This window comes from Littorina saxatilis, linkage group LG1 (genome assembly GCF_037325665.1).
Source record: "Littorina saxatilis isolate snail1 linkage group LG1, US_GU_Lsax_2.0, whole genome shotgun sequence".
Lineage (NCBI taxonomy): Eukaryota > Metazoa > Mollusca > Gastropoda > Littorinimorpha > Littorinidae > Littorina > Littorina saxatilis.
In genome coordinates, this window is record NC_090245.1 from 4,342,111 (window position 1) to 4,368,654 (window position 26,544).

General features: G+C 39.7%; 1 long non-coding RNA gene across 1 annotated transcript; it reads right to left on the minus strand.

The window, feature by feature from the left end:
- Positions 1–15,433: 15,433 nt before the first annotated feature.
- On the minus strand, positions 15,434–20,713 carry LOC138959708 (uncharacterized). The gene is made up of 5 exons (XR_011453785.1): positions 20,396–20,713; positions 19,960–20,121; positions 19,453–19,590; positions 18,733–18,890; positions 15,434–16,608 (listed from the first exon to the last, which is right to left on the minus strand). It is a non-coding gene; the product is annotated as an uncharacterized lncRNA (long non-coding RNA).
- Positions 20,714–26,544: the final 5,831 nt, after the last annotated feature.

The following is a 26,544-nucleotide window of genomic DNA, read 5'->3' on the forward strand; positions in this document are numbered from 1 at the left end:
TGGTCGATGATGCGTCAAACATAGCTTATTTATACACCTTTACACATTTGTCGGCAAGGACTATCTCAAACGATGCCAAGTTAATAACCGATGACAGAGGATCATCCAAAAGCCCGGAGAACGCTTGGCGTGTGAATATTAACACCTGCTGACGTCTGAAGTTCTAGACAAAAGCTAGAGACAATAGTAAAGAAGAAGAAGAAGATGAAGAAGAAGAAGAAGAAGAAGAAAAAGCTCACGAAGACATAAGTCTAACAGCATTGAAACTGATGCTAGATACAGAGTAAAGATAGTGAATTCCTGGGGCGATCTTTCGACGAAGTGTCACATTTGAAGAGACATATAGCCTTCCACATCAACGCCAATAGAGCAAGGAGCGATGATAACAATTGCTGATTGGGAAGGTTTTCTGGATTACAGGGATAAGATACCCGCGGGGATAGCTGTTTCTGAGACCTTTTCTGACATCAGGACGTGTTGTGATAGTCAGCGAGGAAAGGTGACTGGCATATATCGGTCTCAAAACCACAGTACACTTCTCCTAATCGTAGTCTTCATTAACACCGCGATTGACGCTATGTGTGTGGCTTGTCGTTGTATCAGGGATTGCAGTCAACATTCCCAGACTCTTGAGAAAGCTGCATGCCAGTACTTCCATGTTCTACGCTGCTGTTTTGGTCTTATACATGTTCTCATTGTCTGGCCGCTTTCTTCAACGCAACACGACAGGAAAGATTGTGTTAAATTGGTCATTTGTCTGCGGGGGAACTCTGTCTAAGTAAGGGAAAGTCGCCAATCCCGGAACAGTCGGCCAACTTGGAACACCTCAATATGCGATCAACGGGGAACAATTCATGAACAATTGTTTTGCAGAAATGTCTAGTGACATTCCTTGATATTATTCCAGAAAAAAAAATGACTACCGCGGCAAAACAAAAAAAATGGTACGTTTTTTAAACTTTTCTTCCTTCTTCTTATTTCTACCGTCTACAATTCGTATTATTACTCTTTATCTATATACGTTCACGTAAAATGTTGATTGCTGTGATAAACCTTCATAGATTTGCAATAACTTGAACGGAAAAAAAGATTTGAAACGTCACGTGTATCCAACAGAAAAACGCGAAATCCATGCAGGTGCCAGGCGGCAATGATGGAACACATAAGAGAGGCAAACATGGAACAGTGTTCCTGCTTTGCCGCATTCTGTTCCATCTTACCCTCATCAAACAATAAACAGAACACTGCTGTTTTATTCACGTATTCAATTCTCTTTTCGGTTTTGTTGTGTTTTTCCTTTCTATAAGTTTTATTGAATGATTGATTGATTTGTTTGACAGTATTATGAGACCCGAACGGCGGTGGTTACCAGAAGAAATGGGCTGCGCTTTGTCGGCAGTGAAAAACGGAGATATGGGTTTGCGTTGCGCATCAAGAGCATATGGTGTTACTGTCACAACTCTTAAAAGTCATTTAGAAGGAAACAAACAAATTTGCAAAAGAAGAAGTAAAGTTCACAGGAAGACCTTCTACATTAACACCAGAGATAGAACAAGAACTAATCAATAGCATTCTTGAAGCTGAAATAAATTTGCCAACGTCACCCCCATCGTTGTTTTGTACACTGTACATGGACATTCTGGTCATTATGATTGCTTGGTGTCAGCAGCAAATGTAAGCTTACCTGCTGCTGATGTCCTGCAACGCACAACCACAAGCTCGTCGAAGAGATCACGAAAAAAACAATCTTCTCCTTACAAGCAAAAGCTGGAGATTTCACTTGCAAAAAGGCGTGCAGGTCAACAGAAAAGAGGAAAGAATGAAGCTACAAAATCTTCTGCTCAGAGAAACAAGAGGGGAATATCTTCTGATCAGAGGGAAACAAGTCGCGTAAGGCGAAAATACAATATTTAGTCAAGTAGCTGTCGAACTCACAGAATGAAACTGAACGCAATGCCATTTTTCAGCAAGACCGTATACTCGTAGCATCGTCAGTCCACCGCTCATGGCAAAGGCAGTGAAATTGACAAGAAGAGCGGGGTAGTAGTTGCGCTAAGAAGGATAGCACGCTTTTCTGTACCTCTCTTTGTTTTAACTTTCTGAGCGTGTTTTTAATCCAAACATATCATATCTATATGCTTTTGGAATCAGGAACCGACAAGGAATAAGATGAAAGTGTTTTTAAATTGATTTGGACAATTTAATTTTGATAATAATTTTTATATATTTAATTTTCAGAGCTTGTTTTTAATCCGAATATAACATATTTATATGTTTTTGGAATCAGCAAATGATGGAGAATAAGATAAACGTAAATTTGGATCGTTTTATACATTTTTATATTTTTTTTACAATTTTCAGATTTTTAATGACCAAAGTCATTAATTAATTTTTAAGCCACCAAGCTGAAATGCAATACCGAAGTCCGGGCTTTGTCGAAGATTACTTGACCAAAATTTCAACCAATATGGTTGAAAAATGAGGGCGTGACAGTGCCGCCTCAACTTTCACGAAAAGCCGGATATGACGTCATCAAAGACATTTATCAAAAAAATGAAAAAAACGTTCGGGGATTTCATACCCAGAAACTCTCATGTCAAATTTCATAAAGATCGGTCCAGTAGTTTAGTCTGAATCGCTCTACACACACACACACACACACACACACACACACACACAGACACACGCACATACACCACGACCCTCGTTTCGATTCCCCCTCGATGTTAAAATATTTAGTCAAAACTTGACTAAATATAAAAAGGAGAACATTCTCGACGATGCGTTCTAGCACTTGGTACTGCTTCATGTGTGGCACCAACTCCCCTGAGAACATGATACAGTGCCAGAGGTGCACACAGTGGGCACACGAGGACTGCGCTGACAGCAGCGGACAAAAGGACTTCGAAATCTGTACTTAGCAATTTTTGTGTGTCTGCAAAATCAGTTCTTAAATCTGTTCTTAGTTAATTGCTTTGAGACTTTATGCGTAATGATTTTTTACATTTAGTCAATTGGGCAGGTAGCCCTTTTATATCTATTTGTCAACAGAAGAGGGGAACAAATGAAGCTGCGAAATTTCGTGGTACTGCTTCATGTGTGGCACCAACTCCCCTGAGGATATGTTATAGTGCCAGAAGTGCACACAGTAATCACACGATGACTGCGCTGACAGTAGAAGACAAAGGACATTGTCTGCGAAATCGGTTCTTTGCCTTTTTTTTCCTTCTTTTTTTTAAGATTTTGTTTTTCAGTCCTTTTTAGACCCAGCCCTTATTTATCTTTTTGTTTTACATTTAAGGCTTAAATTGTTATCCGATTTGTTATTTCCTTGGTAAAAATCAAAATATGATGTTGAAAAAAAGACATTTACATAAAATGGCTTAATCAAAATGTTATGCCGTATTTATTTATCTTGTGTGTGTGGCAATGTGTGCTTGTTTGTGTGTGAATGAGAGTGTGTGGGTGTATATGTGTGTGTGTGAGACACAGACAGAGCTAGAAAGAGAGTCAGGGTGTGTTTGTATGTGTTCCGAGTTTGACAACACAGTGTTCCACTTTACACACCCATGCGTCCAACCTGGAACAAATGCAGACATTTTTATTATGATCAGTCTGATGAGTTGCGTGACTTTTATTTTATTGTATGTGGTTCGTTTATTTACTGATAGAGTCTAGTATGTGACAATATAAAGAACGCTTTGCAATATCCATTTTTTTGTCTGGTACGGCTGTTTCTCCTTAACTGTTCCAGGTTTAGCGACTTTCCCCTACGTTCTCTCTCTCTTTTCTTCCTGTTTTTGTTGTTGTTGTTTTGTTGTAAGTTTTTAGTGTTATTTCTGACGAACAAACCGAGTCAGATCTTCTGCATCTTGTTCAAGGTTTCTGGGTATGAGCGTGCGGTTGCTGATCCGTTCGTCAGTCCGGATAAGAAAAGAGAGAACATCATTCGAAATAAATCTATAGGTGGACCTCACTGGGATTTGATATTGTGAAGTTAGTCGGAAGAACTTCCTTCATTCCTCCGCCTGCATGGAACGTGAACGATGGCATGGCGTACGTACTCGCCAGATAGGTTGAGCACTTTATCATCTGCCTGTTACACTGAGAGTGGGGGAACTGGTGACCACTCATTTAACCTTCTCAACGCTTCCCATTGGTCAAAAGAGAAGCGCGCATGATGATTGATTGACAGGTCAATTTTTGCACGAAGAAAGACGGGTAAATAAGGCATTTCCCTCCCGTCTTTTCAATCTTTAACCTTTCTGCTTTTTGCCTTTCTCAGGTATGTGGGCAGGAAATTGAGCGAATGACTAGAACGTTTGCGCTTCAGCTTCTATTTACATTCTTATTCAAAAATGCCGAGACTGACTGGAAATGTGAGGGTTTCCAGAGCGGACAGTTTGGGCATAGCAAGCGTATGTTGTATGGAGGTTGTTTGGTCGTGGTCCTTTTGCTTTAATTCAGAAACCAGGTGAATAATTTTTGCAAGTACACTCGAACCTGTCCTTGAGACCATTTATCGGAAGCGATCATCTGCACATAACGCGATCACCTGCAGCACATAACGACCACTCTGAAAGATCTCACACGAGTGTAGACAGGTTCGACTATCAGAATAACGTCACTCTCCAAATCGATGCACGCAGGACACACTATGACCCTTTGATATTCAAGACAGGTAGACAGTCATATTCAAGACAGGTAGACAGTCATAGTCAAGACAGGCAGACAGTCATAGTCTAGACAGGTAGACAGTCATAGTCTAGACAGGTAGACAGTCATAGTCAAGACAGGTAGACAGTCATAGTCAAGACAGGCAGACAGTCATAGTCTAGACAGGTAGACAGTCATAGTCAAGACAGGTAGACAGTCATAGTCAAGACAGGCAGACAGTCATATTCAAGACAGGTAGACAGTCATAGTCAAGACAGGCAGACAGTCATAGTCAAGACAGGTAGACAGTCATATTCTAGACAGGTAGACAGTCATAGTCAAGACAGGTAGACAGTCATAGTCAAGACAGGTAGACAGTCATAGTCAAGACAGGTAGACAGTCATAGTCAAGACAGGTAGACAGTCATAGTCAAGACAGGTAGACAGTCATAGTCAAGACAGGTAGACAGTCATATTCAAGACAGGTAGACAGTCATAGTCAAGACAGGCAGACAGTCATAGTCAAGACAGGTAGACAGTCATATTCTAGACAGGTAGACAGTCATAGTCAAGACAGGTAGACAGTCATAGTCAAGACAGGTAGACAGTCATAGTCAAGACAGGTAGACAGTCATAGTCAAGACAGGTAGACAGTCATATTCACGCACATATCTACTCTTTAAAAAACAAAGTTAGACCCACTCCGCCTCCCGTAAACCATCAATTTCTGATCACAGACACCGCCAGGCTTTTACGTAAAATACAAACATCCTTTCTTCTGAACACTTACCACACACACACACACACACACACACGCAAGCACGCACACACAAACGCACTCACGCATCCACGCACGCACGCATGCACGCCCGCACACACACACACACACACACACACACACACACATCCCTCCTTTTCAGCGAGCAATAATGACTCTCAGTCGACACCTGCTGATGATTCCCCAGCAAACTTTCAGCTTTCACCGCCGAGCTTTTCTCGCAGTGATAGATCAGTGGCGACACGTATGACGGCTTACTAGTGCCAAAACCTCATAATTGTAATTATCAAGGGAAAATTAGTACGTGTTTATTACTAATTTTCCCGGGAAAATTACTCATTTTCCCGGAAAAATTGCTAACTTTCACCTGTTAATTACTAATTTTTAGTTTTGGCTCACTTCCTGACGGATTGCTAGTGCCAAAACTAAAAATTAGTCATTTTCCCGTGTAAATGAGTAACCAACAGGTGAAAACAGTAACTGACAGCGTTAATTAGAAATTATCACGTGATAATGGGTAACCCCAGGTTTTGGCACTAGTAAGCCGTCATAGGGCTTACTAGTGCCAAAACCTCATAATTGTAATTATCAAGGGAAAATTACTAATTTTCCCTTGATAATTACCATTTTCACATGTTAATTACTAATTTTCCCGGGAAAATTACTAACTTTCACCTGTTAATTACTAATTTTTAGTTTTGGCTCACTTCCTGACGGATTGCTAGTGCCAAAACTAAGAATTAGTCATTTTCCCGTGAAAATTACTAATTATCCCGTGAAAATGAGTAACTAACGATTGAAAACAGTAACTGACAACGTTAATTAGTAATTATCACGTGATAATGGGTAACCCCAGGTTTTGGCACTAGTAAGCCGTGTCGAACAAACGGGCTGCCCGAGTCGAAGAGTATGACGCTCAGTTAGTGCCAAAAGTGAACATTTCAAATATCACGATGATGTCATTGAATATGACTGATGATTATAAAGAGTATGATTACAGTTACCAATACTGTTCAGGAGGATAACTATCGAATTGTAGGTTCCTGTATGCATTCATAAGGACGAGGAAAGAGTGTTGATTATAAACAACTCAGTGATGTTTGTAATGTCCTTTGATAAGTACAAAGATCTGACAAACAACTCAGTGATGTTTGTAATGTCCTTTGATAAGTACAAAGATCTGACAAACAACTCAGTGATGTTTGTAATGTCCTTTGATAAGTACAAAGATCTGACAAACAACTCAGTGATGTTTGTAATGTCCTTTGATAAGTACAAAGATCTGACAAACAAAGGGATGTAAGCCCTCTAAATGCATACACTATGTGCAATAAAGTAAGTGGGAGTTATGCGGAAAAGATCTCTTGGCACCTGAAAGAATAACAATGAATAATCAGTTCCAAGCATGGCGATTTTCCTTGTTTTTATAAGGACAGTATAATGTTGAGTCTTGAGTCGTGAGTCTTGTGTCTTGATTGATAACTTTCAAGAGATAGTGACAGTTACAATTTTTTACGCAAATATGACGCCTGGCAGAGGAATTTAATAAAAGTATAAAATAATAATATACAACATTGGGGTCCCGCTGTACTGTTCGACTAACAAACTGTTTTACTCGTCTTGTCTCAACCTCGTCCTTCTTCCGTGTCAACACCGAGCTAGGCGAACCAATCAAGCTGGGCGTGCGATTACGAATGAAACTGGTGATGATAGTTATGGTATTGCCTCTTACTGGCAAAACACTGGTTTGTCATCTTGGATGAGGTTATGGAATGACATCAGTTTCTCGTTACGGCACTATCTGTCTGTCTGTATATCTGTCTGTCTGTCTATCTGTCTGTCTGTCTGTCTGTCTATCTGTCTGTCTATCTGTCTGTCTATCTGTCTGTCTATCTGTCTGTCTATCTGTCTGTCTATCTGTCTGTCTATCTGTCTGTCTATCTGTCTGTCTATCTGTCTGTCTATCTGTCTGTCTCCGTCCCCTACACCACCAGCCGCCCCCCTCCCTCTCTCTCACTCTCAAGCAAGGTGGTCGGTAGTTTACAAATGCTGATGGTGATGATGGTTGCGTTATTGCCTTTCGCTGGCAACAGACTCATACTTTACTCGTTTGGATGAGGTCTTGGGAATGAGCTTTCTTTCTGTCCTTTTCAGTGTGTGTGTGTGTGTGTGTGTGTGTGTGTGTGTGTGTGTGTGTGTGTGTGTGTGTGTGTGTGTGTGTGTGTGTGTGTGTGTGTGTGTGTGTGTGTGTGTGTGTGTGTGTGTGTGTGTGTGTGTGTGTGTGTGTGTGTGTGTGTGTGTGTGTGTGTGTGTGTGTGTGTGTGTGTGTGTGTGTGTGTGTGTGTGTGTGTGTGTGTGTGTGTGTGTGTGTGTGTGTGTGTGTGTGTGTGTGTGTGTGTGTGTGTGTGTGTGTGTGTGTGTGTGTGTGTGTGTGTGATTATAAATGATGATGGTGATGATAGTTACGTTATTACCTGTTCTTGGCAAGCTCCCCGTATGTTGGATGAGATGCTGAAACGTCCTTCATTTATTTTTGTCGCCCCCTCCCCCTTCACACACACACACACCCTTTCCGCCCCTAGCATTGGTGGGTGGTCAGAACCAATGGTGATGATTGTTATGTCACATAGTCTTGTTTATTCTCCTTTGTATCATGGCTGAGGTTTTGTAACCTCTCTCTCTCTCTCTCTCTCTCTCTCTCTCTCTCTCTCTCTCTCTCTCTCTCTCTCTCTCTCTCTCTCTCTCTCTCTCTCTCTCTCTCTCTCTCTCTCTCTCTCTCTCTCTTCAAGAAATTCTAACGGTGTGAAGAATAAAATGTGCAGAACCGACTGTGTTACAAACAAGCCGAAACTGCTCTTGCCTTGGCCATGACATCACACTGCAGTCACACATTTATATTATATATACAGATATGCAAAACTGATGTATCGCTTCTCTTTCCGAGCTCTCCTTCTACTCTTCTGGCATCTATTCTCCCAGTTGTGGTTCTCCAAGTTTCTTTCGTCGAGGTCCACTTTCCGTTGACCGCACTCGTAAGCGTCTGCCGCGCTCTGTTCTGACCATCGTGCGATGCTACAGACACATATCGGTAAAGCCTCGGTCATACAGGCGACTCAGTCGTTGCGATTCAGTCTTGCGATTCAATCTTTGGCCGATCGCACATCACATCGTAGGCCATTGACCCGTCACACGATGAACGATAGACGAACGACTGGCGAACGATAACTCCACGCGAGCGGGGCGGAAGTGATGTGTCATAGAGTGAACACGGCAAACGCGCTTTGCGAGAGCAGACGCTAAATGTTCGAACGTCGCTCTACCTTTCTGAAAACTTCCTTTCAGCATTACGCCTTTGCAAGAAATAGAGTTCCCAGACAGCTGCAAATAATTTTTTCCGACCGCTGTACACGCCTAAAACGTCTCTTTTATATCTGAGTGAAAAACTGTTCTTCCAAAAAGTTTTGAATCGACGAAGAGACGCAGTACGCCACTGTCCGCCATTATTTTACGTCACGGCGTCAAGGCCGCAGCAACGCGTTCTGATTGGCTCTGTTGGCTCTGCCCCTGCGATTGACCGACGACTGGATCGCAGGAATAGAACATGTTCTAAACCTCAAAGCTACGAGGGAATCGCATGAGACTGAGTCGCAGACTTGTCGTAGCTGTTTTCTACGACTTAGTCGGCTGTGTGACAGGGTAAATCGCGCGACTCAGTCGCATGTGTGACAGCCCTCTAAGCGTCTGCCGCGCTCTGTTCTGACCATCGTGCGATGCTACACACACTATGGAAACAACCGTAGAAAGTAGTTTCCGTAAAGGCGGCGCTTGATTCAGCCCGAAGTCTACTTCGCGAAGTTCTTTTCTCCGAAAACTCGTGACGACTTTGCCCCGGGCTTCACGGTGCTACCTGGTCCGACACTACGAATACAGTTGTTTGTATTCAGTTGTTTGTTTGTTGCTCTCGCTGACAAAAGAACGTCATACTCGGCGGAACGACCTCATAAGATACATGAACACATTTGTGATTGTAACCCCTTAGACCGGACGTGCTTGTTTCTGATTGATTAGTGATAAACAGATACTAATAAGTCAGATCTTAATCATTGAGAAAGCTTTTATTCGATAGAAACATTGCACAATAACAGTAACAGTCGGGAAGTTATTGAGTCTGAATTTTAGCTGCTGGCTTCCCCACCACAAACTCACAACTGGCGGAGAAAACAGGGAAAAGGGGGGGGGGGGGGAGGGGGGGGGGGAGCCAAAACCACAACGACGACGACAGGTGAACAAGAGCGACGATGAGGCGGCGGGGAAACCTCCCCATCAACACACAATGCCTCCACATAAATCACCTCCGCTACTTTACCCCAAGAGTGCTCTGCCCTTGGGTTTGATCTTCTACGTCTGAAAAGAGACAGTGTCAGCTCTTTTTCATCTTGCGCTTCTTTTCGTTTGCTTGCTTCACTTGTAAATGGGTTGGGCGCTCTCCCTCCCCCTCGCCCTAGATGCTTGTTTCGCTTCCTTGGAACGAATGCTCGTTTGCATTCGTCAGTAAACGTAATCAGCAATATGTATGCTAAATATAGCAGAAAAACAACGACATACACAACACGCACAGAGAAATAGATGGAAGATGGTAATATGGAGTTGAATAATTATCCCTTTTCTTTTGCTTCGGAGGTGGGGGGGGGGGGGATTGCTTGTTGCTTGATATAAGGGAGATGATGATATGTTACTCAATTCTTATTTGAATGAAAGATGTGCATGACTAAATTCACAGGACAAAATGCTTTACAGAGGCAAGTGATCCGAATGTTTACACACGTTATCACCATGAATCTCTAGTTATGAAAGTGGCACTATTGTTAAACTGATCAATCGCAGTAAAAACAAAGAAAATCAAAAGAAAGTGAGAAAAATAAAGTACATTTGATTCGGGCGTTGTTCCTGCACACAAGCGTGCCGAAAATAAAGATGCTATGGATCTATGGTTGACAAAACACAAGTATTTTGTTTTCAAAGTTTGCTTTGCGGACAGAACATTCTGTTACCAACTAACTGTTTTCAGTTTGTGTAGGCATGATGAAGGCTTGAGAGCTATGCTGTAATGTAGGTATGATTAAGGCTTGAGAGCTATGCTGTAATGTAGGTATGATTAAGGCTTGAGAGCTATGCTGTAATGTAGGTATGATTAAGGCTTGAGAGCTATGCTGTAATGTAGGTATGATTAAGGCTTGAGAGCTATGCTGTAATGTAGGTATGATTAAGGCTTGAGAGCTATGCTGTAATCAAGGTTGATTCAGGCGAAAGTCTGGAACATTAGTACTTCAACGACACTTATTTCAAATGGCTATTTTATTTTTGTAACGATGCAATCTTCTTTTCGTAACCGGCTTATAGATTCAAAACTGAAGCACAACCATCAAGTTAAGCACTTCAGAGTGCATTTATATCGAATCAATTTAAATAACAACTCGACGTGATTGCAAAAGTGTAGGTAAAATTAGTATACACAAAAATATAAAAAAATATAAGAAATAGAGAAGTTGCGCGTTTTGCACGAAGAACAAACGAAGACTACAAAATGTTTCCAGTCTGAGATCGTTGCTGGATTCACATTTTCCTGGTGCGTTTGATTTGATGTTGGGACTTTGCGTTTGAAGCTAGCGAATTAAGAGAATTTAAAGGTGTGACAACAGGTATACAAATACAGCAACTGTTTCAGACTTAACTTCTTCGTCTTCTTTTGTGTTCATGGGCTGAAACTCCAACGTGTACACGAGTGAATGTTTACGTGTATGACCGTTTTTACCCCGCCATTTAGGCAGCCAGTACGCCGCTTTTGGGGTATCAGACATAACTGAATCTTCGTATTTGCAGTGTGCTGTTGCACTCTAATAGACTTAACGTGTCTACCCGGCCTTTAATTAAAACATCTAGCCTGTTCGCTGAATGCTTCCTTATATCTGTGCGAGATCCTGGAGCTTTACTCTGTGTGGTTTCAGTGAAAGCCTCAATCTGCCAACGCAATGCAAAACGCACACGGGTCTGTAAAAGTGAGATTGAAATCGCATCGTCATGCAGGTGTGCAGCATACGCTTCGTGACATGAGAACTGACTCTCGCGTATGTTAACTTGCAGAATGAATTCAGTGAACGAATAAAAACAGTTTCCCGCTCCGGAAAGCAGCCATGCTGTTAGTTTTTGTTTGTGTATTCATGTTCAAGTCAAAAAAGCTCTTATTCTTCTTCTTCTTCTTGTCGATCACTCAGACGGAAACGCCGGTTCTCCGCGCAAATGTTGCCGTGCGCTGTACAGTCTGTGTAGGTCGTCCAGACTGCCATAGAGCTTCCCTTGCACCGTGGTCGCCTCCGCCCAGATCTGGCTCCTGAGGCCATCGTGTAGTGGGCAAGTCTGCAGCTCTTATTCTATCTGTGGTGTTTGCTTGATGGTTGTGGAAAGAAGGCGGTATCTTTAAATCAAACGACAATGGTAGTAGTCAGGTCGTCATTTCCCGATTTTGACCTTAACCCCTCAAAAAATACCTCGGAGAATGTTTTGACTGTTTTGAACTCTGTGATGTCTGTAGATTACAGATCCGACGGATGACACTCTGTCATCCTTGGGCATTTTGATGTATTCAAGATGGCGGACAAGATGGATTCCAGACTGCAAAATAGTCGAAACTGCATGCTATAAACTAGCAGAACTGTATTTATTTATGTTTTCCGGGAGATAAAACGGGAGTTAATATGCATAACAACAGTTACATGATTAGCAGACACTATAACCCGAATGGCTGGTCTGTTGAGGGACCGTTAAAACTGGTTAACGGAGCAGGATGATATAGTTAGTTTTAGCAATATATTTTTTCAGTTACAGCTAATGGTTTAAGCTTATATGACTGTGTTGTGGGCTTTGATTACTGTTGCACTTTGCTTGACCTTCATCGCATTTCAAGGTCATATGAATGTCAAATGTTCATTCAAATGATAAAGGATTATACTATTTTTGAAGATAAAATGACGAAATGTCTTCTTAAAACTTGCCATGAATAAAAACGTTCACCAACACTGAAGGTCACACGTTTTCAAGGTCAAACAATTTCAAGGTCATATATTTTAATGTCTGCAAAACCATCACTTAGCACGTGCATCACTACAAAGATCACTGTCAAGAAGACGAAGCTGAGATTGTATGGCAATGTAACAAGAACAGGCGGGCTCTCCAAGACCATCTTACAGGGTATGGTGCGCGGAAAGAGAAGATAGAGAAGACAAATGAACAGAGGGACAAATATCATTACAGAGTGGATTGGGAAATGTTTTGCAACTTCCCAAAAATTGCTCACAGCCGCCAGAGGTGGAGACAGCTTATGAAGCGCTCGTCGTTGAAGTGACCCTACCATCCTGGTGGGTTCCAGAATCAATGAGTGACTTGGTCGGTGAGCAAGCAGATAACAACTTAATCCTGGAAAAGTGGCTGTAATACCCAGAATAACTTAAAGTTATCTTGTGCTCTTTTAAAAAAAAAAGATCTAGTCATGTGAGGAATGTATACATCAGACAAAAGGCCTTGTAAGGTGTCACAGCGCCAAGCGATTGACACCATATACACAGTGTTGTGTCAGTTAGTGACGCCCCGAGGAGGTGTATTAGGCGTCATGTCAAGAGGCTAAACCTGATGTACCATGTCTCATATACAAAAGACCTCTATCTCATAACGTAAAGGTCATGGCGACGAACCAGGGATACTGGTTAGTATGCACTTTACCTCGCCGATGACCACACAGGATGATGTGTAGTTTACCACTCCAGATGACCAGGCGGGATGACCACGCTGGTTTACCACACAAGATGACATGGTCATGCAGTGAGTTTCCAGTTTGAGGGCAGCCACCATCGATCCTTTTTACATTTAGTCAAGTTTTGACTAAATGTTTTAACATCGTTTCAATTGCCGAAATGGTAGCGGATGACTATGCCTGATGACCAATAAATGACCACGCCCGATGATTACGCAGGATGTCATGTAGATTACCAGTACGGGTGACCGGTGAGAATTGCCAGTGCGGATGACCAGTGTGGATGACCTATGCAGATGACCATGAAGGATGACCAGTGCAGATGACCAGTGCGGATTACCGGTGCGGATGTCCAGTGCAGATGATCATGAAACATGACCAGTGCGGATGACGAGTGCGGATGATTAGTGCGGATGACCAGTGCAGATTATCATGGACGATGACTAGTGCAGATGACCAGTACAGATGATCATGAAGGATGACCTGTGCGGATGACCAGTGCAGATGATCATGAAGGATGAATAGTGCGGATGACCGATGCGGATGATCACAAAAGGATGACCAGTGCGGATGACCGCAAATGATGACCAGTGTGGATGACCGATCCAGATGACCAGTGCTGGTGACCGGTGAAGGTGACTGTTGCACATACCCAGTGCGGATGACTACGATGGATGACCAGTGCGGATTTGTGCAATTTCCAAGGAGTAGACATCGACATAAGATGGCACACGCACATTGACCGACTGCGCAACCACAGCATGCTGTTGCACATGGTAAATTTCTCCACAGCCACACTTCAAAATTAGCATGACTTCAGTTGGTGTAGGTTCTACTCCAGGCGGTTTTCTGCCCATCCTACAACCACCCAGAGTCAACCGGATCAAGATTTGGAAGATCCCCGTAGAATTGCAATACAGCCCTTTTCAGATGGACGTTCAGCAATGGGCTGATGTGGGCGGTAGTTTTTGATTTATGTGGACTGGTGCTTGGAGGTTCTAGCTAGCCAGGTTTCATATCTCTCACGTGATATGTTGTTTGAGATTTTGCACCTGTAGCACTCGCTTACAAACTGCGACATTTGCTGAAAGACTTCACCGATTTTCACGCATGGATCTTCTGCAGAGAAATTATAAGCACTCCTACGAACACACTGGTTAATGAACAGCTGTCACCAGATGGCATACGCTTCCATCTAAAATAGCTCTATCGTCTGGTAAACAATCAAATCGGAGAAAACTAGTCTCTCACGATGTTCTTTGATCATCGCCCGCCATTTTGTAAGATCAATTTACAAGTTTTATCTTCGACAGTGAAACCTGTGCTTTGGAACACCATACGCACTAATCACAAGTCCACGAATAACACAGGTTTCACATCTTCTTAGCCTGGATGTAATTCCATACACACTCATGTGCAAATTGTTTTCATTTAGCAGAATGAAACACGTCAAATGCCTTTGTTTTTTGTCTTGGAAGAGGAGCTCAAGTACGGACACGGACAACACTACAGGCCATACTGTCCCAGTTAGCATGCTAACGTTAAATTAACGTTAAATTAACGTTAGCGGTAAACGTTAATTTAACGTTTACCGCTAACGTTAATTTAACGTTAATTTGCTCATGTGATAAAACGTTAAATTAACGTTAACATTTAACGTTAATCTAACGTTAATTTAACGTTAATCTAACCATAATATAACGTTAAAATTAACGTTAATTTAACGTTTTTGCAAACATAAAAATAACCAAAATAAAACCAAAATCAAACCATAATATAACGGTTAGATTAACGTTATTTTAACGTTTTTTAAACGTTTATTGCTAACGTAAAAATAACCAAAATAAAACCAAAAAGAAACGTTTTATTAACGTTTATTTAACGTTTTTTTAACGTTTTTTGCTAACATAAAAATAACCAAAATAAAACGTTTTATTAACGTTTATTTAACGTTTTTTTAACGTTAGCATGCAAACATAAAATTAACCAAAACAAAACCATAATCAAACGTTCTCATGCAAACGTTAAATTAACGTTCACATGCAAACGTTAAATTAACGTTCACATGCAAACGTTAAATTAACGTTCACATGCAAACGTTAAATTAACGTTAACATGCAAACGTTAAATTTACGTTCTCCTGAAAACATTAAAATAACATTTGCAAATACAAATTTGAATCAATGCACAGAAAATTCAAGATCACAAATTTTATTTAAAATTTAAATTGTTGAGGTCTTTACCAATTCAATAAGTGAATACTAATTTGATAACAGTAACACTTTTAAAATGTTGAACAATGCATACTAAATTCCTTCAATTGCTAAAACATGAAAATGTGAACTAAAAAAATATTACAACACATTTTTCAGTCTCAGTAAAATACCACAGCATAGTATTATCAATCGGGCAGACAAAAATTATGTGTGGACTTAATCTCATTGAAGCAACGCTACATTGACTAGTTTGAACTTGATAAAAAAAATCATCAGAAGGCGATAACAGGATCAGCAATTAAGAATTTCAATCACAATGCGTTGGTATGGGTTCATCAAGGTAAATACCATAGGGCTGTGCAAACTCATTATCGACAGCGATCACTGTTAATGACAAAATCAGAGATGAAAACAATACAAAGTATTTGCACAATCAGTAATACAAGCAAGTCAGTAGCACAAAATATGAGAAACAAAGGGATGTAAGCGCTATTAATGCATACACGTGTGACAAGCATGTAAAGTCTCTTGTTCATTCCAAAGCGTGTTATTCTCACAGGTGCCAAGAAAATTGCTTCCACATAATCTCACTTACTCTTGTTGCACATGTCATATAGCAGAGCAATTACGTCCCTTTGTTTCTCAGATCTTAAAATAGCGCTCTGCTTCATTTCATTAAGATTCTTGCTATCACAAAAGATATTAACATATTTTGTGGAGTAGCTAGATGAAAAACAATCATCGATGAATAAAAATTAACAAGCAGCAAGACTGCATGTTTTCTGCACCACTTTGCCAAACATGTGTGTGCACAGTGAATATTTGTTTATGAACTGTTGGTGTTAGTCCTGAATGATGGCACCCATGTAAATAAGGCTTGATGCCGGGCTGCTTTGCAAACACAGCATTCAGAAGCTGTGGGTCAGCAAAGGTGTTGAATCTTGTTAGTGAGATGGCGCGCAATGATGTCCTGTAGCACTAGCAGCTGCCTGCACTCGCTCTTTGACGCTGGTCAAACTTCTGGTCGTAGGTGAAGTCCACCTCACAGAATATGATGATGGTAATGATGAGGGAGTTCAACTTCTGTTTGAACTATGTGGCCAGTCCCAGCTCCCTGACTTTGAAGTGGTCATAATCTTATGCAGGATACCAACCTGGGATAGAGAAGGAAAAATGGTTCTTAGTCAATGGCTGGGATTACAAACTAAATCACACACACACACACACACACACACACACACACACACACACACACACACACACACACACGCACACACACACACAACAGACACATACACTAACAAAAACATACACTTACAAACACACATACACACACATTAGCAGTAACAAACACATACAATACATGTACTAAGAAACACACCCATGTATACACACATACACACAGACACACACACACACAGACACACAGGCGCGCATACACACACACACACACAGGCGCAAGTCCACATATATATGCAAAATCAAAAGTCTCAGCCCAATTTGAGAAAGAGAGAGAGAGAGAGTGTGTGTGTGTGTGTGTGTGTGTGTATGTTGCGAGCATTACACAACTGATATTGAAATTAAGCACCACAGGAAAAAACAAGTCGCGTAAGGCGAAAATACATTTAGTCAAGTAGCTGTCGAACTCACAGAATGAAACTGAACGCAACTCAACGCAGCAAGACCGTATACTCGTAGCATCGTCAGTCCACCGCTCACGGCAAAGGCAGTGAAATTGACAAGAAGAGCGGTTTAGTAGTTGCGCTGAGGAGGATAGCACGCTTTTCTTTACCTCTCTTCGTTTTAACTTTCTGAGCGTGTTTTTAATCCAAACATATCATATCTATATGTTTTTGGAATCAGGAACCGACAAGGAATAAGATGAAAGTGTTTTTAAATTGATTTCGAAAATTTAATTTTCATATTAATTGTTATATATATTTAATTTTCAGAGCTTGTTTTTAATCCAAATATAACATATTTATTTTTTTTTGGAATCAGCAAATGTTGGAGAATAAGATGAATGTAAATTTGGATCGTTTTATAAAAAAATTTCTTTTTTTACAATTTTCAGTTTTTTAATGACCAAAGTCATTAATTAATTTTTAAGCCACCAAGCTGAAATGCAATATCGAAGTCCGGGCTTCGTCGAAGATTACTTGACCAAAATTTCAACCAATTTGGTTGAAAAATGAGGGCGTGACAGTGCCGCCTCAACTTTCACGAAAAGCCGGATATGACGTCATCAAAGACATTTATCAAAAAAATGAAAAAAACGTATGGGGATATCATTCCCAGGAACTCTCATGTCAAATTTCATAAAGATCGGTCCAGTAGTTTAGTCTGAATCGTTCTACACACACACAGACACACACACACACACGCACATACACCACGACCCTCGTCTCGATTCCCTCCTCTACGTTAAAACATTTAGTCAAAACTTGACTAAATGTAAACAAGAAGGGCAAAGCCCATACGACTCACATGCTTGACCTAAACCTAGCAATGACATCATACACTAAGAACTGCTTTACACATTTTTCCTACCAAAATACATGTGACCTTGACCCAAGGTCAAGGTCATCCAAGGTCATGCAACACAAAGCTGTTAATTCAAGACATAGGAAGTACAATGGTGCTTATTGGCTCTTTCTACCATGAGATATGGTCACTTTTAGTGGTTCACTACCTTATTTTGGTCACATTTCATAAGGGTCAAAGTGACCTTGACCTTGATCACATGTGACCAAATGTGTCTCATGATGAAAGCATAACATGTGCCCCACATAATTTTTAAGTTTGAAACAGTTATCTTCCATAGTTCAGGGTCAAGGTCACTTCAAAATATGTATACAATCCAACTTTGAAGAGCTCCTGTGACCTTGACCTTGAAGCAAGGTAAACCAAACTGGTATCAAAAGATGGGGCTTACTTTGCCCTATATATCATATATAGGTGAGGTATTCAATCTCAAAAACTTCAGAGAAAATGGGAAAAATGTGAAAAATAGCTGTTTTTTAGGCAACATTTATGGCCCCTGCGACCTTGACCTTGAAGCAAGGTCAAGATGCTATGTATGTTTTTTGGGGCCTTGTCATCATACACCATCTTGCCAAATTTGGTACTGATAGACTGAATAGTGTCCAAGAAATATCCAACGTTAAAGTTTTCCGGACGGACGGACGGACGGACGGACGACTCGGGTGAGTACATAGACTCACTTTTGCTTCGCATGTGAGTCAAAAAGACGACACTGAGTTAAACAATTCACTTACTGGTCAACAGTGTGAACTTTCAGCACAGACAATGGAAACTTCGATGTTTTCCCCCCTTCTGATTGAATGACTTTGGTACAATCATCTGTCATCAATGAACTCATCATTCTTCCCACCAGTCCAGACACCTTCCCACCAATTGCAGACTTGTTTGTTATCTGAGCGAATAAAAGTCAATATAAATACATGTCATGTGCACAGGAATGAGAACAAGGATTCTCAGTTAGGCAAAAAAAAAAATAGGTGTGGTTACGGTAACATAGCCAAAATAAAATAGGGTAGGAAGGTAGGCAATCACTTTTTTTTTTTTAACTTTTTTTTCTAACGTGTACAAATTAAACCTAGTTGACAGGGAAATAAGTGTGCGACTCGGGCGCTTTCGCTTTCATTGCGTTTTCTGCACTCGTTTATTTGGTTTTTTTTGGTTGTTTTTTGACAAATGTAATAAAAAGTTATAGGGTCGGCCCCAAAAAATAGGGTAGGTCGGGTTATTTTTTTTTTAGGCCTTATCACAAACAAACAAAAACAAGCACAGAATGACAACATGTTTTCCTAAATGTTATTAAACTTAAAGACAGAAAAGTTCATCATACCAGTCCATCACTGAAACAGAAACGGTTGATATATGAATTTATATGAGTGTGTGTGTGTGGGTGGGGGGGTGGGTGGGTTGTGGGTCTGTTGCAAGCAATAATTATACATGTACCAAATTGTACTCACTGTTTTCAAAGCTGATAATTGTAAACCTTGATGGGTTGTCCCCTTCCAACTGCATGCTTTGGTACAGCCATCCTTCAGACTGTGGCCCCCTCCCATTGCCACCTCTCTCTCTCCGATTGTAGACAGGATTTTTTTCATCTGAAAGAAATAATGTCCAATTAATACGAATTTGCACAAAGGACTGGAAACAGAATTGAAAGTAATTCTGATTTAACCAACAAATTTACAAAAGCACATTGATAGATTATTTTCCCTAATATGTTCCAACAGACAGTTGAGTAATTACAGGTCACCAGAAAGGTCCACCACTGAAACAGGTACAGTTCAAATTGGAGTTTGTATGTGTATGTAATGTATACATGTGGAAAGGGGTGGGGTGGGATGGGGGATGCGTGTGTACATGTGTGTGTGTGTGTTTTGCAAGCATTACACAACTGATTATATAATAATTACACAACAAATTGTTCTGTCAGTTACATTGAAAACTCATTTAAAAAACCCACTTACTGTTTTCCAATGCAAACCTTCAGCTTGTTGAAGAATGGAAATTGGTTTTGCCTTTTCCCATCCAAATGCGATGAACGGCCATGCCATCAATCAGCTCACTTTTCTTTTGACCAGTTAAGGCACCTCCCCACCAAATGCAGACAGTTTTTTTGTGGTATAAATCTGAAAGAATAAAAGCTATTTATTATGCACAACAGAATCATAAAAGGATTCTTAGTTAAAATCACCATTTCAGGCAACAACAACAATAAAGAAAAACAGCAAACACCTAAACACACACACGGTGACACACACACAGTGACACACACACACACACCTAAGAAACAAAGCAAACTTTTTAGTCTCATCAGTCATGTATTCCAAGAGATAAAAAATACATCTGATCTAGTCTCAAATTATCTATCTTCCAAGTTCCATAGGCAATACGAATACTCACTCAAAGTTTGTAAAAATCTTGAAACCAGTCCAGTTATGTCTTGCGCCTTCGGTCTTAGTATTGGACTGTCCAGTCTGGTTCTGTTGGTGTATCATAGTGCTCTTGCAAAGTTCTGCCAGTGCCAGTTCCCAATCTTCCTCATCAGCAGACAGCACAACTTGCCGTTACGTCCTTTGATAACTAGAAACGAAAATTCTGAGTGACCTCCCTTGATCGCCAAGGGACATTACTCTCAGTCTCAAACTTTTCACTGTGGAACTGGAATCGAAATTAAAAAAAGTTTCTGTAACAGTTTTTAACACGCTAGCAACTTCAAAGTCAGTGTGACTGCTGATGCATGTATAAGATAACATGCTACACTTCAGCATATCAGGAATACAAACTACAGATCTTGTGACGCTGAGGCGAATGGCAAATGGAACTTTCAGCACTGAAGAAATTCACCCAATTTCAGGTAATGTTGTGATTCATAGTTCACGATCCGTTGGCATTGTGATTGTTGACTTATTTTTCATACGAGTCACAAATATCAAAGCAATATCATGCATAACGATTGGAAAGGTGGATTTCTCTCTCTTTCTTTCCTGCCTTCTGTCTCTTTCTTTCTCTGTTTCAGTCTCTCTCTGTGTCTTTCTGTCTCTAGACTCTGTCTGTTACTCTCTCTCTCTCTCTCTCACTCTCTCTCTCTCTCTCTCTTTCTCAATCTGAAAATTTCTCTCTCTCTCTCTCAATCTGATACTTTCCACACATGTGCACCCAGGGCACTTACTGTTCAATCTTACAGCTTCAGGTCAAATGCATTACTGTACAGTAAATAAGAGATCTCAGGAGAGGCATGGGGAGTAATTTTCGAAAATGATCTATTCAAAGACACTTAAAACAAGGTTTGATTGACAACTGCTCTCTCCCTCCCCCCCCCCCCCCCTTCCCACTCTCTATCTCTCTGTCTTCATTAACATCTAAAGATTTGAGTGTGTTTAGACTATTGTAATTAATGCAATTCACACATCAATGCTTTCATTGCAGGGTGGGAGGAATTACCATGAGGATGGAACAGAAAGCATTCACAGGGATGTAAACTACAAGGTACAACCCCGACATTCTGGCTGTTGAGGCCAAGTAAGTGTGTGTCACTGTGTGTGTCACTGTGTGTGTCACTGTGTGTGTGTGTGTGTGTGTGTGTTTGCAGGTAAAATCCTTGTTTAACGCTAAGATGAATGTTCCAGCAGTCATATTATTATATAACAGAAAATCATATTTGAGAGAAGGCAGTGTTATTGTCAGGCCTCAGCATAGGGTCATTGATACATGTAATTCTTGGCTGGTTGGCCATCACATCATTTCGACATGTAGGAGGTCTTCTGACAGAACAATTTGTTGTAGCTGGGACATCTTTACCTATACATATTTTTAGTCAAGGTCCAACTGACATTCCATTGTCTTAGTCTGGGGAACATTTTTGGGAAGGTGTTCTGTGTGTGTGTAGTGGGGGTGGATGGGTGGGTAGGGCTGTTGTCCGTGCCAGGCAGCATTGACATAGAGCATTTCATTCAAACACAGAATGATGCTATCAAAGTTAGCAAATTCACAGAAGTAAATTCAACAATATTGGCATTATGCAAAGACAATTTAAACCTTATTTACCTTCAGTTCTATGTTCAGCAAAGAACACAACACCAACAAAGAAGACATAATTATAGTGTTTACACTGAAGTTCTCAAATAACACTGAATTCTTTATGTTTTAAGATTGTTGCATTCTTTGTCTTTGCAGGTGTCATAGCATGTGGAGCAGATCTTCAAAGTCGCCTATTGCAGACATGTCATCGTCTGCACTGGTTGTATCAACAACTTTTTCCATGGCTACTGCTGCAGATTTAACAAATATATCGTCTGCTGCAAATTCAACAACTTCTTTGTCTGTTGCTGCTGCAAACTTAACAACTTCTGTGTCTGCTCCTGCTTAAAATTCAACAATTCTTGTTGACTGGTGCTGCTGCAAAGTGAATGACTTCTTTGTTTGCTGCTGCAGATTTAACAAGTATATCGTCTGCTGTAAATTCAACAACTTTTTTGTCTGCTGCTGCTCCTGCTGCAAACTTAACAACTTCTGTGTCTGCTCCTGCTTAAAATTCAACAATTCTTGTTGTCTGGAGCTGCTGCAAAGTGAATGAGTTCTTTGTGTGCTGCTGCAGATTTAACAAATATATCGTCTGCTGTAAATTCAACAACTTCTTTGTCTGCTGCAGATACTACACATTCAACAACTTCTGTGTCTGCTCCTGCTTCAAATTCAACAATTCTTTGTATCTGCTGCTGCAAAGTGAGCGACTTCTTCCTCTGCTGGTGGTGTTGCAAATAACCTCATATTTCCTTGTCTCTTGTGGCATCATTTTGGATGTATAATATATATATCTGCAAAGAACTTTTTAAACCCAAAAGATGGAATAGAATTGGTAAATTTCTAGGTACAGAACCTAAAAGTGTGGTATATATATATATATCCAAACTCACTTCTAGAAACTTTAGAACTGATTCAACTTTTGACATTTTTATCATGGTTTTATTTTTTATTTTTTATATTGTGGAAATATCAAGGAATGATGAATAAATGTTTACAACATATTGTCAAAACATGTTTCTAATGGTTTTATTTATTTTTCTTGTTTTGTTTTATGTTAGCATGTACAGTCTTTGGCTCAAAATATGAGACCTGGCCAGTACCATCCTTGCAATGAGACAGAGATAAAAAAAAACAAGTCGCGTAAGGCGAAAATACAATATTTAGTCAAGTAGCTGTCGAACTCACAGAATGAAACGCAATGCCATTTTACTCGTAGCATCGTCAGGCCACCGCTCATGGCAAAGGCAGTGAAATTGACAAGAAGAGCGGGGTAGTAGTTGCGCTAAGAAGGATAGCACGCTTTTCTGTACCTCTCTTTGTTTTAACTTTCTGAGCGTGTTTTTAATCCAAACATATCATATCTATATGTTTTTGGAATCAGGAACCGACAAGGAATAAGATGAAAGTGTTTTTAAATTGATTTGGACAATTTAATTTTGATAATAATTTTTATATATTTAATTTTCAGAGCTTGTTTTTAATCCGAATATAACATATTTATATGTTTTTGGAATCAGCAAATGATGGAGAATAAGATAAACGTAAATTTGGATCGTTTTATAAATTTTTTTTTTTTTTACAATTTTCAGATTTTTAATGACCAAAGTCATTAATTAATTTTTAAGCCACCAAGCTGAAATGCAATACCGAACCCCGGGCTTTGTCGAAGATTACTTGACCAAAATTTCAACCAATTTGGTTGAAAAATGAGAGCGTGACAGTGCCGCCTCAACTTTCACGAAAAGCCGGATATGACGTCATCAAAGACATTTATCAAAAAAATGAAAAAAACGTATGGGGATATCAATCCCAGGAACTCTCATGTCAAATTTCATAAAGATCGGTCCAGTAGTTTGGTCTGAATCGCTCTACACGCACGCACGCACGCACACACACACACACACACATACACACACACATACACCACGACCCTCGTTTCGATTCCCCCTCGATGTTAAGATATTTAGTCAAAACTTGACTAAATATAAAAAATCAACAGCCTGCATGCTCTCCGGATTAAGTAATACAACAAGATCATATAGCGTTAGCTGCAAAGTTAACTGTTCTCACCAAAAACCTTTTTCAAACTTTGATTTGACTTTACATGTTGGTGTTTGCTTGTCTTTTTTTAACATGGTTTTAGCTACATATATAACACTACAACAACAGCAGACAGAAAAGACTATGGGAAATGCATCTTCAAATAAGAAAAAAATTTAAAAAGCAAAATAAAAAATTAAATAAAATTATTTTCCTTATGATTCGTTTGATTATGTTTTTTGGGGGGTTCTTTTTAATGTTTGCACTCAACGTGAAAAATACGTTCAAACAGCCATTGTATTATACTTTTATTTTGGTCAAATTGATATTAGCGGTAAACGTTAAATTAACGTTAATTTAACGTTATATTATGGTTTTATTTTGGTTGAATTAACGTTAAATGTTAACGTTAATTTAACGTTTATCTTGATGAGCAAACTAACCTAAATCTAACGTTAATTTAAGGTTAGCCATAAAACATGAAATAAACGTTAGCCATAAAACATAAAACTAACGTTAATTTAACGTTACATTATGGTAATTTTTTTTAAATTTTTTTTTTACAAATACATTTTTTTGAAACGTTTGTTTTTGATATAATATGTCAATTTTATTTTTTTTTAATTTTTTTTTTTTTTTTAATTTTTTTTTTCAAATTTTTTTTTGGTTGCTTGTTATTGTTAATGTCAATGTTACCACCACAACAATAACAACATATTTTTTTTGTTGTTTTTTTTGCTTTTGCTTTGATTTTGAACGGTTATGTGTCAACGTTTATTTAACGTTTTTTTAACGTTTCAGTGCAAACCGTTTTTTTTGTGTTTTCGGGCAAACGTTAAATTAACGTTTGAAATTGGTTTGATTTTGAACGGTTATGTGCCAACGTTAATTTAACGTTATTTTAACGTTTCAATGCAAACCGTTTTATATTGGTTTTCAGGCAAACGTTAAATTAACGTTTAAAAATGGTTTGATATTGAACGGTTATGTGTAAACGTTTATTTAACGTTATTTTAACGTTTCAATGCAAACCGTTTTATATTGGTTTTCAGGCAAACGTTAAATTAACGTTTAAAAATGGTTTCATATTGAACGGTTATGTGTAAACGTTTATTTAACGTTATTTTAACGTTTCAATGCAAACCGTTTTATATTGGTTTTCAGGCAAACGTTAAATTAACGTTTAAAAAAGGTTTGCCATGAAAACGGTTTGCTTGCTAACGTTAATTTAACGTTAATTTAACGTTTGCTTTAGAACCGTTTTTCTGCTAACGTTAATTTAACGTTAATTTAACGTTTAATGCTAACCGTAAACCAAAATCTAACCATGCAAACGTTAAATTAACGTTAAATTAACGTTAGCATGCTATCAGGGGTACGTGTCGTCATATTACTCATTACGTTTTCCCGACGTCATGAAGTTATGACGCCATTCTAGCCCTTTTTTCTATGGAATGCCTTTTGTGTCTAAACAAAAAAATCAACATTTGCTAATTTTCCTATAATTAATTTTGTCTCAATTTGCCCAAGGATTTAAAGATGTCATCCTGCGGATTTGTAAACTTCAGGAGTTAAACTACCCAAAACCATTAAAACATTTTCCGAGGTATTTTTCAAGGGGTTATTGCCCTGCCGTAAGGACTATAGGTGATTGGAACGTTTCATTCTGAACAAAATTTGGTCGACGATTTTGAGAAAAGGTCATTATCTGTATGATAAGTGTTTGTCTGTCTACTTAAAATACCCGACTGGGTCGACGTACTGTCAATGTCACGTTCCCATAACCTACCATTCTTGTCTTGTTTTTATTCTGAATTTCGGAACGTTAGCAGTCTATATCTTTTTGGATCTTTTAAAGGCTGTATAAAAAAAAAGGGATTGTGAAGTTTACTTTCCATTTTTATATCCTTGCCAAATAATCTTTACGAGTGTTTACGTTTTTGCGATTCGGGAATAGCTGAGAGCCCACCAATTACGTCTCTTCATTTCATCAGTCGACTTCTTAACCGCCGCCATGTGGTGCAAGCAGAGGCGAAACGATTCAACATTTATTTTGCTGCTGATACAACGGCAGCTGACTTTGAAATGAGGCGGTTCGCCAATTGCTCCTTCATTAAAACCCCGTAAACGATGGGAAAATCAACTGTGTGGAAGTATGGTTTGAGGGCGCACGCCCCTACAGTACAACATTGGGGAGGTAAGGAAGGAGGAAAAGAATGTAAGATGAGTGGGAAGCAAGGTGAAGGAGGAGGGTGGAAGTAAAAAAGAGAGCGAGAGAGAGAGAGAGAGAGAGAGAGAGAGGGGGGGAGAGAGAGAGAGAGGGGGGAGAGAGAGAGAGAGGGGGATAGAGAGAGAGAGGGAGAGAAAGAGAGAGGGAGAGAGAGAGCGAGAGAGAGAGAGAGAGGGGAGAGAGAGAGAATGAGAGAGAGAGAGAACAGACAGCGAAAGAGAGAGACAGACATGCAGACACACAGAGAGAGAGAGAG